This window comes from Opisthocomus hoazin, chromosome Z (genome assembly GCF_030867145.1).
Source record: "Opisthocomus hoazin isolate bOpiHoa1 chromosome Z, bOpiHoa1.hap1, whole genome shotgun sequence".
In the NCBI taxonomy this organism is placed as follows: domain Eukaryota; kingdom Metazoa; phylum Chordata; class Aves; order Opisthocomiformes; family Opisthocomidae; genus Opisthocomus; species Opisthocomus hoazin.
In genome coordinates, this window is record NC_134454.1 from 14,593,175 (window position 1) to 14,612,491 (window position 19,317).

Genomic DNA, 19,317 nt, shown 5'->3' on the forward strand with positions numbered 1-19,317 from the left:
CAGTTTGGCTAATACAATTTTTTTTAATAAACTGCAGCTACTCATTACCTTTTTAAAGCCTGCTTTTACCAAGAAAATGAATGTGTCATGTCCTCTTTGGCCGTTTAATTTCAGTAATTTGCCAACATAATGTGTCCTGTAGAAACTCACTTGTGTATTTTTCTGATATGTTTGTGTCTGGGAAGTGCTCTCTAATAATGGAGTTTCCTCAGTGTTAACACCCTTCAGTCTTCATAAATAGATGGCTGTTGATAAATGGTTCATATTACTCTATAAAAGGGAAAATAATTAGGTATTTTAAATACAGTTTCAACATTTTTTTCAATGGAAATGCTAAACATATTTTTTTAGGTCACAAAGGGAACATAGTGCTGACATGTAACGAGTTAAAAAATTTTAAAGTTCTTGAAATTATCTGTGTGAGCTTGTTCTATTAATATATACAGTATTAGGAAAACCTTGCAGAGTGATATATAAAAAACTGGAATCGGGGACTAACTGGGGAGCTCTGTAACTGACACTGCTTGGGAAACTAATGCTTCTGCTTCCATAGCAGGAGAGCCGTCATCGCTGGAGGCCTCACATACCTGGAGGCAAAAGGGAATACAAAGCATGATGGTTCTGCTCTGACATGTGCCTTCCTCTGTCTTCTCTGCAGATGCAAGTTTTCAGTCGTCTGTCAGGCTTTTTCACCCCTCTGTCAAATAAAATGTCAGCAGATACTTCTCAGATCTTCAGACTCTGTGCAGATTGTGCAAAGAGTTATCAGGTCAGGACTATTCCAGGTTTAATAATCATCAGAAGAATGATGTTAGGGGTGTGGGGGGGGCAATTTCCTGATACTGTTGCAGAGCTGTGTGGTGTGCAGGATGAGGCTGGATGTGCTAACACTACTCTCCCAGTGAGGCAGAACTACCAGAGGAATGAGAGTGTACCTTTACTAGAGTTTGTACGAACCCTGCATTTTCTCCCTTGTCCCTCTGGCACACCCTCTGTAGCCAGGTATTTTGGGCTTGTGTTCTTCATACAGCGTAGATGCAGTCGTTTGTCATTAGTGATGTGATATCTGTTCTCTTCCATGGGACTCACCTTTGCTTCCTTTTTCCATGCAAGTGTACAGGATGGCTTGTTACAGGGCTTGTGTGTACCATGGCTTGGTATAGTATTTTGTCAACAGCTTCAATTTTTAGGAAAAAAGTGAAGCTTAGATTTTGATACTTACAATTAAGATCACAGGAAAATGTCTGTATAGTAAGCCTCAGATTTATTGAACTGCTCCTAACGTCAAGATTTTCTTCTTCTAGAGGGAGTATTTTCTGCTTGACAGGAGAGACTTTCCGCAAAGTAGTTTCTCCTCTTTTTTTTCTAGGGTTCCTCTTATGTTCTGCCTCGCTTTATACATCATTTCTGTGTCTTTTTACGTAGTAGCTTGTCTACCCTCTCTTACTTGCTCCACGTTCTCCTCGTCTGTCTTTTCTTTCTCCTTGGTTTTTGTATCTGCCTTTTCTGCCTTTGTCCTTTATGTCTCTACAGTGAAATCCCCAACCTCTGTTATCTTCTCTTCTGTACTTCCTTAGCTGAAGGTCACTCTGAGTACTCAACACTGTGCATAATGCTGCCCATTGTATGCTATAGAGTATTTGACAAAATTAGTCACTGGAAGATACAAATTTAACTTTACAATGAGACTATAATTTATGCTCTGCATTGGTGAACTCACAGGATGATGAATCTTTTCTTAACACTTCAGATGCAGGAGACAAAGTCATGTAGACCAGTCAGTCTGAAATGTTCTGTTGGCAGTTCCTGTTACATATATACGTACATACATGAGAACTATAACAGAAAGTATGTAGAAATAGAGTAACTGTGTGGGGATAGGTGTGCAGATATTGGAATGTAAAAAGTAATTTCTCATTCTTTGTGGTTCTTGAGGCAATTTTCTAAAAGGCGCCTAACTTTCTATATTTACAGTGTTTGTCTGCAATGATTTTTACTTTAATTGCGGAAGTGAAAGAACTGCTCCTTAGGAAGGTAATTAGCAGTCCAAGAACTGGTGTATAGCCATCACAGGAACAGACTGATGCCTGGGATTATACAAATATGGCTGTGGCACAGAAATATTTGCTATGCCCTCAGCGATGAGGTCTCCCAGTGCCTCACCACCCTCACAGTAAAGAATTTCTTCCTAATAGCTAATATAAATCTGTTTCAGTTTCAAACCGTTTACCCCTTGTCCTGTCACTACATGCCCTTGTCAAAAGTCTCTCTCCAACTTTTTTGCAGGCCTCTCCAGGTACTGGAAGGCTGTGGTAAGGTCTCCCCGCAGCCTTCTCTTCTCCAGGCTGAATAGCCCAAACTTTCTCAGTCTGTCCTCATAGCAGAGGTGCTCCAGCCCTCGAATAATTTTTGTGGCCCTCCTCTGGACCCACTCCAACAGGTCCATGTCCTTCCTGTGCTGAGGGCTCCATAGCTGGATGCAGGACTCCAGGTGGGGTCTCACCAGAGCAGAGGGGCAGAATCCCTCCCTCAGCCTGCTGGCCACACTGCTGGTGATGCAGCCTAAAATATGGTTGACTTTCTGGGCTGCAAGTGCACACTGCTGGGTCATGTTGAGCTTCTTGTCAACCAGCACCCCCAAGTCCTTTTCAGGAGGGCTGCTCTCAATCCATTCTCCGTCTAGCCTCTATTTTTGATTGGGATTGCCCTAGCCCATATGCAGGACCTTGCACTTGGCCTTGTTGAACTTCATGAGGTTCACACAGGCCCACCTCTCAAGCCTGTCAAGGTTTCTCTGATAGCATACCTTCCTTCCAGCATGTCAACTGCACCACCCATCTTCATGTTGTCAGCAAACTTGCTGAGGGTGCACTCAGTCCCACTGTCCATGTCACCAACAAAGATGTTAAACACCACCAGTCCCTATACCAACCCCTGAGGAATGCCACTTGTCACTGCTCTCCACTTGGACATTGAGCTGTTGACCACAACTCATTGAGTGCGACCATCCAGCCAATTCCTTATCCACTGAGCGGTCCATCTATCAAATCCATGTCTCCCCTATTTAGAGACAAGGATATCGTGCAGGACAGTGTCAAATGCTTTGCACAAGTCCAGGTAGATGACATCAGTTGCTCTTCTCTTATCCACCAATGCTGTAACCCCATCAAAGAAGCCCACCAAATTTATCAGGCCTTTCAATTTTTTGATAGGTCATTGCATCATCATGAGGGGCATTGCAGTCTCGGTTCCTTCCATAGCCCTTAATCACATCTAGAAATGTAGAAATGTTTTTTCCTTAGTACATTTTCCTCTCAGGATTTCTGTTCTACTGAATGTATTCCTGTTGACTTATGGCCTGATCTGTAGTCCACCAGGAGCTAGACTCAGTGGGCGTTTTTCTATTTATTTCATTGTTTACTTTGTTTCACTTCACATTATTGACTCATAGTCACTTCAGATCAGACCCTTAGGCTAAACACTTCTAAAATGTGGAACTCCTTCTGTAAGGAGAACCTCATTTTCAATGACAGAGAAGATTTCTGAGACCAGAAATATTAATGTGGATTTAAACAAGGGAAAACAATAACCTATACATTACTTATTCTGCACATTTTATACCTCCCAGAGAAGCCATGTGAACCCAGATTTACATTTCTATTTAGCCATCTTTTAATTTAATCTCTCTATCCTTCTGTAAGTTAAGCACAGAAGCTTTCCTCATGTTTTTCTACTGATTGAGCCTTCCCTACCCTGTTTCTCCTCAGTCTCTGTAGCAATCAAAACATTGGCATCTGCTGCTCGGGGAAATATTTTTGTGGTTTTCCTAGTATCTGCAGGTGGTTGCACTTGGCTGCTGTCTCCTAGCCCTACTGCTTCCATGTTTCTCTGATAGAAAGATGTAGAAGTAATAGCATACAGAAGTAGGGTGGTTTGGAGAAAGAAATACCTGTTTGGGAGTTCACACTTAACAGATATAGGTCCCAGATTTTTGAACTTCCATGAAAATTTTGGAGATTTCTTCTTTTTTAGTGGTTTATACTGAGAGGAAAATGAGACCTTTTTTGTTTATTTATTTGGAGTGAAGGCACTAGCAGAGAGTAGTAGCTGAATATTTGGGGCATTCACACTGGATACTGAAAACCCTAATAATCTACTTCAGCCCAGGGACAAGACCCTTTCCTACCCACATCTGTTACAAATACAGAACTACTTGGCCATTCTGGAGCAGAGTTCTCTTCTGTCTCTGAGCCTGACAACGAAAAGCCCAACTGCCCCCCTGCCCCACATGAGACACTGGGACACTCATTACAAGTTAGTCATTCCAGGTCCCTCACCTCATGTGTTAGACTTCTGTCACTCATGTGGAACCTAGTTCAGTCTGATCCTCCATTTTCTTATCTGTGCCTCATTTAGATGGCCATTACCTGGGGAGCAGAATTGCTGTGGCAGTGCCCGTAGTGCACGCCTCCTGATGAAACAGGTTCTCTTCTACATCTTCCCCACTCTTCATTTCAAGAAGTCATATCTAACTGTCATCACTTTCAGATGGAGAAGTGTACAAGAATTTCTCTATGCGCACACAAATACATTTATTGGTTGGAAAAATGGTAGTGGTGGGAGATCCAAGACTGAAATGAATGGGAAAGTTTGCATGGAGTAAGCAACGGACTGTGTCATTCTTTTGTGAGGTTCAAATATATTAGAAGCTTAGAGATATTAAATGCTTATGGTGAGGAAGAGTGGGATCTGCTGCTCTAGTTCTATGCACTGGAGTGATGCAGGTTCAAGAACGGTAGTTGGCAGAGAGCAGTAATCAAAGTATCATTTCACTGTACCTGCATTATCCTCAGTGAAATTTGCATTTTCTGCACTGTGTATATACAATGGCATATTCTTATCATAACTATGTATGCCATTTTTGTAACTACTTTGTAGTCCTGACTCAATCTGTGAATGTATAGATGAAGGTGATGAGATTGAAGGACAAAATATCCGTGAATCTGTCAAGATGGGTCCCTGTAGACATCAATATATAACCTTCCTTTGGATTTTTTTTAATATCTTATAAGAAACGGAATCACAATAGTAATGAATTTTTAAGAGATGCCCACATCTCTGAATTTTACATAGAGTTTGTGGCCCATACACTGGCAAAGCATACTGCTTGCAAGAACTGCTCAGTCAAAACACATAGAAATTACTTGCAAGAGGAGTTTTTGAAAGAAAACCCACAAATAAGTACTAGAAAAAACTTCTATGATGCAACATTTTTCTGACTTGGATAAGCAAACAACTCAGTGGTGTGTTAAAGTCAAATTATTTTAATGTTACTAAATAAGCTGATGAAAAAATTAATATGGCAAACAATTAATAGTGAATTAATGAATGTTAAGGCAACAGGATTCTGTGAGTTGGTGAAGTTTGTATGATTCCAAAGGCAAAATTTCAAATGTAGATGCTACAGAAATCATCAGTATGATATTGAATTTCTAGGACAGTTGACATGCTCCCCACTACTCTCCTCCCCTACTATTCTAAAAGACTTACCGAGTTAGCACCATATTGACTAAGGCAAGTGATATTAAACAAATTAGAAGCTGGAATCAACCTGAGATTCACTATTAAAAAAGTAAAAAAAAAAAAAAGGTGGAAAAAATCTAAAAATTAAAAAAAAAGTGAAAAGAAGAAATTTAGAAATTGGCCAAAGCTATTTCATATTTTTAGCAAAAGCCTGGGCAAATGTCTTAAATCACATCATCAACATTTCTAGGATGGTAGAGGACTGTTAAGCAGTCAGAAAGTCACATATGACTACTTTGTGCTGGAAGACAGTCTCATTTCAACATTTTCTGCTTGGATATGGTAAGGAAGAAAAGGTTGCCTAAGAGCAACTGTTTGTCCCTTTTACAAGACAGGAACAGTGTGATGCCAGTTAGACCTTCGGGGTAAGAACAGGTTACTAAGAGAACATAAGCCCAGCTATGCCACCAGGGAAAATACAGGGAACCCATCAGTGTGTTAGCAAGAGCATAAAGCTGGGAGGTTGAATACGTCCTGCACATCATTGCTTCAGGATTAGCCTTGTCAACTTCATGGTGAGAGACTTACAAGATTTAGTGGTGGGATAGGTCTTCTAAAAGCTTAAAATGTGACAGTCACCACCCAGGAATCTCAAAAAGAAAAAAAGAGCACTTTCTAACAAATGATGGCTATCAGAAATGTTAATCATGTGACTCAGGGTCTACAACCTGCAGCTGGACAAATTTTCTTCCAAGAATCAGGGTAATTAATTAGTGTACCATGATGCAGATGTGAATTTTGTACTATATGAAATCTTCAAGTGAAGGCCAGTCACTTTTCAGAAAGACCTGCTGTCTCTGATATTTAATTTAAGGGCCAGAAGCATGATATGTCATGAGTACTTCTGCTGAACATGTTGAGAGAAAAGAGGAGAAAGAGAAATGAGGGGAGGGGAGGGGAGAGGGAGGGAAGGGAAGGGATATAACGCATAGCTGAAATTCTGCTAATTTTCAATCAATTTCTTCTCTTTTCATGAAAGATCAGCACTATTTGGGTTTCATTTCACTGAACAGGCTTGGGATGTTGTCATGGTTTAACCCGGCCCCTGGAAATTAGGACTCGACAGCTGCTCGCTCACCCCTCCTCTTCCCCCCCAGCGGGATGGGGAGGAGAAACGGGCAAGAGGTAAAGCTTGTGAGTTGAGATTAAGACAGTTTAGTAAGACAACAAAGGAAATACTAATACGAATACTAATAATGATAACAATAATGATAATAATGAATATGCAAAACAAACTATGTACAATATGATTTTCTCACCACGCAATGACCAGTTTGCAGTCAGTCCCTGAGCAGCAATCGCAGAACTCAGAACTTGCAGATTTTGCAAATTTTACAGAACTCCTGAAAAAGACTGAACTCCCTGAAAAGTTCAAAAGGGAGGTTTCGAACTCACAGAAAAGAGAAGATCCTATTAGTACCCCCGGCCAACCCCCACTTATAAACTGAGCATGACGTCCATGGTGTGGAATATTTCATTTGACCAGCTTGGGCTGGCTGCCTGGCTGTGCTCCCTCCCAGGTCCTGCACATCTGCTCATTAGCTGAGCCTGAGAAACTGGAAAAAAGTCCTTGATTTTATAGCAACAGCAGAAAACATCCGTGTTACCAACAGCCTTCTCATACTAAATCCAAAACACAGCAGCTACTGAGAGGAAAATTAACCCTATCCCAGGGAAAACCAAGACAGGGTTTGTTTGTGGTTTTTTTTTTTAATCTGCTGGGCCTCTGAAAATCACTGTGAGTGACACTGCAGATAAAAGTAATGGTATGACAGAAGGAAATCACTGTAAAGCAAACTACATATACAATGGAGGCGAGAGAGACACACAAGTTAGTAATGGGTGTATAAACCTTCCTTGCATTTGCTTGCATTTTGAGCAAGAGAAGCTTCTTGAGTATTACAAGGTACCAAAGAAAAGGTGGGCTAAAGAAATGGAAGAGAATCACACAGCAGGCAGCCTGACTAGGTGTCTTCATGGGGCAGAGAAGCAAGACCCCAGGTAATTTGCAAACACTGCGTGAATCAACAAAGGGAAAAATTGCTGTTAGCTCTTGTCAGCTCTCGTCAGCCAGTTCCAGCCACAGGGGTTATTCAAAACAACTCTGTGTGCTGCTGCATCTGCTTTTCCCCAGCCACCTGCTAAGAATCCTGCCTTCGAGCAAAAGGAATTGTCTGGCTGAGAAAGGCACATTAGCTCACCTCAGCCCACCTATCTACTGCTGCTTCTGGTTAAACAGGTTTTAATACAAGTCAACCCATGCATAGGGCTTATTCTGGCATATGATGGCTCACTCTGGTGTTGTCGCATAGAGCAATAATAACTTTCTGAAGGCTCCTGGAGGCAACGTCCCAGCTGATGTCAGCCAGTGGCTCAGCCACACTCTGAAAGAAGCCAGTGACCATCCACTTACAGTGATGTGTGCTGGCAGGTCATGATGCCCATTACATGAGCAGGAGCAAGCCTGTCACAGGCAAGACTGTTAAGCTCCTGAGTGCCATCTGAACTGTAGGAAGCAAGCCCTGCCTGCAAGGCCTGAGAGGCTAGTCTATGGGTAGTCTCCTCTGAGTCCACTTCCCTAAACAACGTGGTACAGTGATCTTGTGAGGGCACGTGCTTTGGTGTGTCCATGAGCCCTGTCCCAGACCTTTCCCCATCTTGCCAGTGCTCCTCCACTCCCAAATGCAGTCGTTACCCTTGCACAGAGAGACATTCAGCCATCCCTCAGCTGCTGACAGCAGCCCTAACCTCCAAAATCCACACTGCCTGCACAGCCCCAAAGCTTATCTGCTGTGCCGTTAGCCCCTGTTAACTGCATCTACAGGCCCCGTGGGGTATATTCCTTTTCCACTACTTCATGCTTCTCTTCACTCCTACTTTTTGATATCCAAGGCACAAGATGGAGGAGCACAGAGCCCCAGCTGTTACTGAGGCCCTGAGGCCTCGCTGCATGGTCAGAAGTGTTGGTTCCACCTTCTTGTGATGGCTGGATCACGGTCAGGGCATGGCGAAGTACAACCACTGGGTAGCAGGTAAGATGTGGGAGCCGCATGCAAGGGAGCTTCAGCCATGAGTTAGACGTGCAAAATGTCAGGCGTAGTCTAAGACTGACAAGCAAGAAGAGTGCCTTAGATGTTGGGGGACACTTAGACATTTAAATGTGGATGCCAGCCAGATGCAAACATCAAGTGCACGGCTGGATGTGGGAAACGAATCACAGATACTTCTCTATAGGACTGTAGTGTAATGCAGGTAGGTGAGTTTAGCTTGAAGTTACTGGTACTGTTAAAGCAGTATAACCCTCCATCCTCTAATAATTAGAGGGTGTGCTTAGATAGCTACAGGAGCGTTAACACGACTTGAGCCTCGCCATGTAGAGAATAGACTGTGCTGATGTAGCTGCAGCTTTTCTGGAAGTTGCACCTGTAGAATTGCGACCCTGCTTCAGCAGGGGGGTTGGACTAGATGACCCACAGAGGTCCCTTCCAACCCCGAACATTCTGTGATTCTGTAATTGCAAAACTCTTTTGCCTGCCACTGCAGTGTTTCTGAGACAAATCTTACTCTGTGTGATTCTCTTCTCAGGCTGCTGCTAAACATCAGTACAGCACTGAATTACAGAAGCAGCACGGTCCCCAGGCTGTTCCCTTTGCGCCGGGACAGGATCACAGAGAGCTGTCATTCAAGAAGTGTTTCTTATGACCTCAGCTGTGGCCGAGGTGGTGCTGTCCTCCCTAGGCAGCCTCCTGGGTCCTCCAGTGCCTGGTGGCTTCTGCAACGGATTCCCGAAGGCTGACCCTGAGCTCCCTCCTTGGACTGCAGCCCAGTGCTTCCCCTGCTGCCTGCGGGTGATGTGCAGGCAGAATTCGGCGTCTTTCAGCTGCCTTTGGCACACGACAGTTCTCGTGTCTCTCCTTCTGCTTTGCAAGGTGGGACAACCTTTCCTCGTGAGTGCTTTTTTTTGACTGCTTTGATCAGTCCACGTAGAGTTTTGTTTCCTAGAAATCTGATAACTTTTATTATTCCTCTTGTCTGACTCCTAGATTTTTTCCTTAAGAATCTGGAACAATTTTAGGTGTAATTCCAAGTGGCATATGTTATGCAATCAAAATCATAATAGGAGTCTATATAGAATAAATAACACACAGTTGGTAACAAATTAATTTAAAATTCTACTCTTTTGGCTGATAGCCTTGCCATCTGCTAATGTTAATCATCAGCTTTTGCCCATATACAATCTTTAGATTTACTATTGAGGAGCTGACTTTAAACACACTTCCCAGTCTTATAGTGTGTCACACAGGCAATATGAAGTTTGCTTTTGGCATTCATGAGATAGCTGTTTGGCTATTTTGGGAAAGCTTTTGTAATTGTTTTTAATTGCAACATCATGGATATTGAGCCAGAGTTTCAGAAGCCCTTTTTTTCTTAGTCTAGCATTTCAGCTGTTACTAGTTTGCCTTGTTTGCTCACGTTACTTTCTGTGATTGGGAAGAACTCAAAGGAAAAATAGTCACGGATAAAGCCCCACCCCAAGCCATGTAGCTATCAGAAATAATTTATTGCACAAAATATGTTCCTGTGTGACTGTTACAGGTTTGCGTGGCAAGGTTTTGGTAGCGGGGTGGCTATAGGGGTGCCTTCTGGAAGAAGTTGCTAGAAACTTCTCCCATGCCCAACAGAGCCAATGCCAGCTGGCTGTATGACGGACCCACCACTGGCCAAGGCCAAGCCCCTCAGCGACGGTGGTAGAGCCTCTGGGATAACAGTCAAGAAGGGGAAGAACACTGTGGTGAGGCAGCAATCGAGAGAGACAAGTGAGACGATGTGAGAGAAACAACTCTGCAGACACGAAGGTCAGTGAAGAAGGAGGGGGAGGAGGTGCTTGAAATGCCAGAGCAGAGACTTTTCCCCTGCAACCTGTGATGAAAACCATGGTGAGGCAGGCTGTGCCCCTGGAGCCCATGGAGGTCCACGGTGGAGCAGAGATCCACCTGCAGCCCAGGGAAGGGACCCCGCACTGGAGCAGGTGGATGCCTGAAGGACGCTGTGACCCCGTGGGGAGCCCACGCTGGAGCAGGCTCCTGCCAGGACCTGCAGACCTGTGGCGAGAGGAGCCGACATCAGAGCAGGTTTGCTGGCAGGGCTTGTGACCCCATGGGGACCCACGCTGGAGCAGCCTGTTCCTGAAGGACTGCACCCCATGGGAAGGACCTACACTGGAGCAGTTTGTGAAGAGCTGCAGCCCGTGGGAAGGACTCACGTTGGAGCAGTTTGTGGAGAACTGTATCCCATGAGAGGAACCTTCACTCTGGAGCAGGGGCAGAGTGTGAGGAGCCCTCCCCCTGAGGAGGAAGCAGTGGCAGAGACAACGTGTGATGGACTGACCGTAACCCCCATTCCCTGTCCCCCTGCGCCACTCAGGGGGAGGACAGAGAGAAACGGGAGTGAAGCTGAGCCTGGGGAGAAGGGAGGGGTGGAGGAAGGTGTGTTAAGATTTAGTTTTGTCATTATCCTACTCTGATTTGATTGGTGATGAATTAAACTCCGTTTTCTCCCCCAGTTCAGTCTGTTCTGTCTGTGACGGTAATTGGTGAGTGATCTCTCCTTGTCCTTGTCTCGACCCTCGAGCCTTTCATCACATTTCCTCTCCCCTGTCCAGTTGAGCATGGGGAGTGATAGAGCGGTTTTGGTGGGCACCTGGCATTTATCCAGGCCAAACCAAAACAGTGACTTTTTAAGTGCATAGATAGTCCTTCTGGATAAACTCTTGATGTAAAAAGATTTAAGAAATGAGAAAATTTTGCATCTTAATTATTCCATAAAGACTTGTTTCTTCTTTAGGCTGAAACCACTGGCAGGTCTTTAAAGAACGTGTTTATAATGAAGACCCATTAGGGCTAAAATTTGATTTTAGCCACTCTAAAAAAGAAGCGGAACACTTGAGATGGTGAGATTTATGTAGAATTTTATTTGCTAGTTTATATTTCAGTAATATTGCAACAGAAGTATCTGACAAAAAACGTAGAATTACAGAATCATAGAACCATTAAGGTTGGAAAAGACCTCTAAGATCATCAAGTCCAACTGTCAACCCAACACCATCATGCCTGCTAAACCATGTCCTGAAGTGCCACATCTACATGTATTTTGAACACCTCCAGGGGTGGTGACTCCACCACTGCCCTGGGCAGCCTGTTCCAATGCCCAACTACTCTTTCAGTAAAGAAATTTTTCCTAATATTCAATCTAAACCTCCCGTGGTGCAACATGAAGCCACTTCTTCCCGTCTTATCATTAGTGACTTGGGAGAAGAGACTGACACCCGCCTCACTACAACCTCCTTTCAGGTAGTTGTAGAGAGCGATAAGGTCTCCCCTCAGCCTCCTCTTCTCCAGACTGAACAACCCCAGTTACAGAATCACAGAATCACAGAATGTTCGGGGTTGGAAGGGACCTCTGGGGGATCATCTAGTCCAAACCGCTGCCGAAGCAGGGTCATCTAGAGCAGGCTGCACAGGACCTTGTCCAGGCGGGTCTTGAATATCTCCAGAGAAGGAGACTCCACAACCCCCCTGGGCAGACTGTGCCAGGGCTCTGTTACCCTCAGAGGGAAGAAGTTCTTTCTCATGTTCAGACAGAACTTCCTATGCTTCAGTTTGTGCCTGTTGCCTCTTGTTCTGTCGCTGGGCGCCACTGAAAAGAGTTTGGCCCCATCGTCTTGACACCCACCCTTCAGATATTTATAAGCATTTATAAGGTCCCCTCTCAGCCTTCTCCAGGCTGAACAAGCCCATCTCCCTCAGCCTTTCCTCGTAGGACAGATGCTCCAGTCCCCTCACCATCCTCGTAGCCCTCCGCTGGACTCTTTCCAGTAGCTCCTCATCTTCCTTGCATGGGGCAGCTCAGTTCCTTAGCTGCTTCTCGTAAGACCTGTTCTCCAGACCCTTCACCAGCCTCATTGCCCTTCTCTGGACATGCTCCAGCAACTCAATGTCCTTGTACTGAGAGGCCCAAAACTAAACACAGTACTCAAGGTGCGACCTCACCAGTGCCGAGCACAGGGGCACGATCACCTCCCTGCTCCTGCTGGCCACACTATTCCTGGTACAAGCCAGGATGCCGTTGGCCTTCTTGGCCACCTGGGCACACTGCTGGCTCATGTTCAGCCGGCTGTCAATCAACACCCCAAGATTCTTTTCTGCTGGGCAGCTTTCCAGCCACTCGTCCCCAAGCCTGTAGCGTTGCATGGGGTTGTTGTGATCCAAGTGCAGGACCCGGCACTTGTCCTTGTTGAACCTCATGCAGTTGGCCTCGGCCCATCGATCCAGCCTGTAGCGTTGCGTGGGGTTGTTGTGACCCAAGTGCAGGACCCAGCACTTAGCCTTGTTGAAACTCATACAGTTGACCTCAGCACATCAATCTGGCCTGTCCAGATCCCTCTGCAGAGTCTTCCTACCCTTGAGCAGATCAACACTCCCACCCAACTCGGTGCCATCCACAAACTTTCTGAGGGAGCACTCAATCCCCTCATCCAGATCATTGATAAAGATGTTAAACAAGGTGGGACCCAAAACAGCCCTGGCCAACACCACTCCTGACCTGCTGTGAACTGGATTTAACTCCATTCACCACCACTCTCTGCGCTCGGCCATTCAGCCAGTTTTTTACCCAGCGAAGTGTGCACCCATCCAAACCATGGGCAGCTAGTTTCTCTAGGAGGATGCTGTGGGGAACAGCATCAGAGGCCTTAGTAAAGTCCAGGTAGACAACATCCACAGCCTTTCCCTCATCCACTGGATGGGTAAGCTGGTCATGGAAGGGGATCAGGTTGGGCAAGGAGGACCTGCCTTTCATGAACTCGTGTTGGCTGTGCCTGATCCCCTAGTTGTCCTTCACATGCCTGGTGAGTGCACTCAGGATGAATCACTCCATAATCTTGCCTGGCACCAAGGTCAGGCTGATAGGCCTGTAGCTCCTGGGATCCTCCTTCCAGCCCTGCCTGTAGATGGGCATCACACTGACAAGCCTCCAGTCATCTGGGACCTCCCCAGTTAGCCAGGATTTCTGATAGATGATGGAGAGTGGCTTGGCAAGCTCCTCTGCCAGCTCCTTCAGCACTCTTGGGTGGATCCCATCTGGCCCCATAGACTTCTAAGTGTCCAGGTGGCATAGTGGGTCATTAACTGCTTCTGCCTGGATACGGGAGGTTTAATCTGCTCTCCATCTCTTCTTCGAGGTCTTGGGGCTGAATACCCTGGGAATAATCAGTCTGACGATTAAAGACTGAAGCAAAGAAGTCATTAAGTGCCTCAGCATTTTCCTCATCCTTGGTGGCAGAGTTCCCCCCACCTGCGCATCCAATAAAGGATGGAGATTCTCCTTGTCCCTCTTTTTGTTGTTAATGTATTTGTAAAAATATTTTTTGTTATCCCTAAGAGAAGAAATCATTCTATTAAATACTGCAGAGGAGAGCTGTGTTCAAGGGTAAGAGATGCTGGAAGCAAATTTGAAAGCATTTGCTGGAGTTGTCCAAAGGCAAGGTTGAAACCAGAAATTTTCGAAAAGAAACAAAGACACAAACTGTCCTGAAACAGAGCAAATATTAGCAAAGTCATGCACGTCTCCAGCTTCTGATGTCCTTGAGAAAAGATTGGTTCAGACATTTTGTGTAATTGTTCAGAAAGCAATCTGGAATTCCATGCTGTTCTTGGTGATTAGTCAGAATTTTAATTATGAAAAAACACTGATGCTAATTCTCTGTGAACTTAAATTAATTAATCAAAATTACTTTAAAAAGACTCGTCTATGTACAGATGAAGTTCTCATCATCTGGGTCTCATTTTATATCCCATGCTAGATTCAAATGCTCCTCATATGTTTAGATCGCTAAGTTGTCACCAGGTGGAAACAGAAGTTTAAGAGAGAAATAATTTTCTTCTATACAAGGGATCTGACTTTTTTGCTAAAGTCTGTTTTGCTAATGAATTAGCAGAGCTACTTCTGAGACCCTTTTAAAATAACTGCTAAAAAAGCTGACAAAAATTGTACTTTGGGTATATTTCTTCAGATTGAAATGTCTCTTTTTCACTAAAAGTAATTTTTTTGAGTTTTTACTGATTGTGTTACAGTATCAGTTTGGAAGTTTTTGTAATGAAAAACCTACTTACCACAAAAGTATATATTATAATATATATATTATAATATATATATGTATATATAACAATATGAAAATATAAAATTAATTAATAATCAATATGTAAATGTATAAATATATATTTAGAGACTTTCAGCATTTAGTATCTGGTGAGTGTAGGCTGACATATTCTTCAAGGAAAAGAACAAAGGACATAACGTCAATTTTGAGCATTTGACAGGCAGGAATTTTGGCACAAACTCCTTTGTCCGTTTAAATATTAGCATTTTGTCATCTAACCTTGCCCACAAGTCTAAACTTCTTTAAATTTGTACGAGTGAGGCTTTCCCTGCCCATACTGTGCCAAACAGGAAGAAGAAAAAGCCACAGGAATGTACCTGTTAGAGCTCACTCCTAAGGACTCTGCATAAAAATACGTTGCCAGGAGACCAGCTTTGTATTCAGCATCTGACCTGTGACCTTCTGGAAAACATTGAAATTGCACACACATAAGAAGTGGGACCAACAAGGCAGGCACATGACTGGCACTAAGTTTTCAGTTGCTGCTGCTGCAGGAACTGTGAGGTCTGCTGTGCTCAGAGTCTCTTTTGGCATATGATACAGAAGCAGCACTTTGCCGAAGCTAGAGGAGGTCTTAGTACAGTTATGGTAATTCTTGTGAGACCTTTTGTAATCAACCACAAAATAAAGCCAATAATGCTGTAGACCAGTTGGGTGGAGCTTCAATGCATGACCAGGCTGTAGTTCTTGAGCAACTGGCAGTGAGCCACTCTGAGTAAATCCATTAGAACTTGGAATTATTCAACACTAACACAAATCTTTGGTCAGGATCCAGCACATAAGAATAAAACAATGATTAAGGTAAGTGGACACCTGAACTTTGGATGTTTACACCAGCAAATTAAAAAGAATTGCAATGCAGAAAAAATAAAAAGTGCATCTTAGTCAATTATTTTTACCATCAGGTAGAATTATGAATTTTAGCTTTGTGGTGGATTGACCTTGGCTGGCCACCAGGTAGTCACCAAGCCACTCTCTCACTCCTACGCTTCAACAGGATCAGGGAGACAAAAATAAGACATAAATCTCATGGGTCAAGATAAGGACAAGGAGACCTCTTACCAATTGCCATCAAGGGCAACACAGACTCAAGTTAGAGAAATTAATATATTGCTAATTAAACAGATCAGGATGATCAGAAATACAAACCAATCTAACAAACACCTTCCCCCCACCCCTCCCTTCTTCCTGGGCTCAACTTCACTCCTGAATTCTCCGCCTCCTCCCCCTCAGAGGTGCAAGTGGACAGGGAATGGGGCCTGAGGTCAGTTCATCACACATTGCCTCTGCCGCTCCTTCCTCCTCACGCTCCTCCCCTACTCCAGCATGGGATGCCATCCGCAAGAGACAATCCTTCACAACGTTCTCCAATGTAGGGCCTCTCAATGAAGTGCAGTCCTTCAGGAACAGACTGCTCAAGTGTGGGTCTCCTGTGGGGTCACAGGTGCTACCAGCAAAGCTGCTTCTGCATAAGCCCCTCACCAGGGACTGCGACTGCTGCCAAGAGCCTGATCTGGAGTGTTCTCCGTGGGGTTACAGCTTCCTTCAAGGCATGAGGTGCAGTGTGGATAGCTGCTGCGCCATGGACCTCCATGTGCTGCAGGGGCACAGCCTGCCTCACCATAGTCTTCACCAGGGGCTACAGGGGAATATCTGCTCTGGCACCTGGAGCACCTCCTCCCCCTCCTTCTTCACTGACCCTGGTGTCTGCACAGCTGTTTCTTTCACATGTTCTCCCTCCTCTCCCCCAACTGCTATGCAGTGTTTTTTACCCTTTCTTTACTATTTTGTCACAGAAACTATCACCATCACTGATGAACTCAACCTTGGCCATCACCAGGTCCATCTTGGAGCTGGCTGGAACAGGCTCGGTTAGACAAGGGAGAAGCTTCTGGCAGCTTCTCACAGAGGTCACCCCTGCAGCCCCCCACTGCCAAAACTTTGCCACGTAAACCCAGTACATGCTTGCAGGCTCCTCATCTGAATGTGTTTTGTAGGTTTCCCTTCAGAATCAGGACTGGGAGATCGGAGGTGTCATGCTTTGCTGCTAAGAAATGGTGTCTCCAGAGCAAGTGGGCCCTTTCCTTTCCTTTCCTTTCCTTTCCTTTCCTTTCCTTTCCTTTCCTTTCCTTTCCTTTCCTTTCCTTTCCTTTCCTTTCCTTTCCTTTCCTTTCCTTTCCTTTCCTTTCCTTTCCTTTCCTTTCCTTTCCTTTCCTTTCCTTTCCTTTCCTTTCCTTTCCTTCCCTTCCCTTCCCTTCCCTTCCCTTCCCTTCCCTTCCCTTCCCTTCCCTTCCCTTCCCTTCTCTTCCCTTCCCTTCCCTTCCCTTCCCTTCATGTTGAGTTAATTTGAGTATATTGTGATTGAATGATTGATTTTTCACCTACAGTTTCCAGAGTAGATTATTGTCCACATATATCTCAGATCCTGACCTGCTCGTATCCTAAATTCAGTTATCTTTTTAACCCCATCGGTGCCCCTTTCTTATCTGCTGAAAACTGCTTTGTGTTAACTGGTGACTTACAGTGTCTGCATGTGTGCTTGGCTGGCCAGCTGTTATTCCAGCAAGCTGTCTGCCTGGACCTCTCCCACACAGGTCCATCACCCAGCTGTGTTATCACAGCACCAGCATATTGACCTTTTTTTTTCTTATTCACGTGTATACTAGAGAACTCCTGTCCAGTTCTGTGGACAATGATTTTTACTCTACAATATGATTCACTGAAAATAAATATGAATGTGTCATAGGTCTATTCTGAGGAAATCACCTCATTATGCAATTTTCTTAACAAGATCATAAGACCCTTTTTCCTATTCAATGGTTCATTGCCCTGTTTATAAATATTAACACAACAAGACAAATTGGGTAGTATAAACAAACTGTCTATGGTAAAAAACTGAGAATCCAGGTTTAAAATTAGGACCAGAGACAACATGTTATGTGTGTGTGTATAAATAATTGCCAGAAGACTTTTACTTCTGAAATTTTGGAACTAATCTGAGATAAGAAGCTGAGAGAAAAAGGCATGCTGTTGTAATTTCGCATTTCATTGCAAATTAAAAAGACAGACAAGTTTGGACTTAGTCAGACTTAGTGCTAACACCAGCTACTCTGACCTTCTACTAAAACAGGAATGACACACTGGTGATGGTTAGAACTGAGTCAATGTATGGCTGGATTTATATTGATATTGAATTACCAGATAATTAAATTTCACAGAGAAAGTAGACAAATAAAGAAACGGCCAATGCTGACACACTTTAATCCAAACAATTCAGAAACTCAACTGCTGCTGAGTTTTAAACATCCCGTAAAGGTCAGACTAACAGAAAGTCAGCACAGCTGACAGAAGATTTTAGAGTGTAGCTCAAACTACCTCAGCTCTGAAAGCGGCACTGAGCCCTCTGCAGTTTGCCCCTTTTATGCTTCCAGGTATCTTGGATGTTCTGTATGTGCACATTTTTTCTGGCTGTAAGGTACCCCATGTGGAAAAAGAGATGGTTGCTCAACACTCTTATCAGAGGACTGCTTAGGTGTTGCATGTGGAGAGGTTTATTAACTCTTTAAATCACATGCCTAAGGTGTCACATGAATATGCACACATCTACATGTTAGTATTTGACAAGCAAAAGCAGTGCTCAGGTAGCTCCCAATGAACATCAGCTGGGAAGACCATACAGCTAGGCAGGTGCAAGCCAGGAGGTTCCTACAGAGCATCGATGATAACTTTCTGATGCAAGTGGTGGAGGAACCAACAAGGAAAGGCACTCTGCTGGACCTTGTATTAACAAACAAGCAGGGACTGATGGAGGATGTGAAGGTTGGAGGTAGACTGGGCTGCAGTGACCATGAAATTGTCGAGTTCAGGATCCTGCGTGGAGGAAGCAGGGCGATAAGCAGGATCAAAACCTTGGACCTCAAGAGGGCTAACTTTGGCCTCTTCAAGGGGCTACTGGGAGGAATCCCGTGGGCCCAGGCTCTCAAAGGCAGGGGCGTCCAAGAGAGCTGGTCACTGTTTAAACGTCACTTCTTCCACGCTCAGGAGCGGTGCATCCCCCTAAGAAAGAAATTTAGCAAAGGAGGCAGGAGACCTGCATGGTTGAACAAGGAGCTTCTAGCAGAGATCAGGTGGAAGAGAAAGGTCCATGAAATGTGGAAAGAGAGGCAGGCCATTTGGGAAGAGTACAGGAATGTGGTCAGAGCGTGCAGGGATGTGACAAGGAAGGCCAAAGCCCACCTGGAATTGAAGCTGGCAAGGGATGTCAAAAACAACAAGAAGGGCTTCTTCAACTACATCAGCAGCAAAAGGAAGACTAGAGACAACGTGGGGCCGCTGCTGAATGAGGCGGGTGTCCTGGTGACGGAGGACGCAGAGAAGGCAGATCTACTGAATGCCTTCTTAGCTTCAGTCTTCAGTGCCAAGGCAGGCCCTCAGGAATCCCAGGCCCCGGAGGTAAGAGAGGAAGCCTACAAAGAGGATGACTTTCCCTTGGTCGAGGAGGACTGTGTGAGGGATAG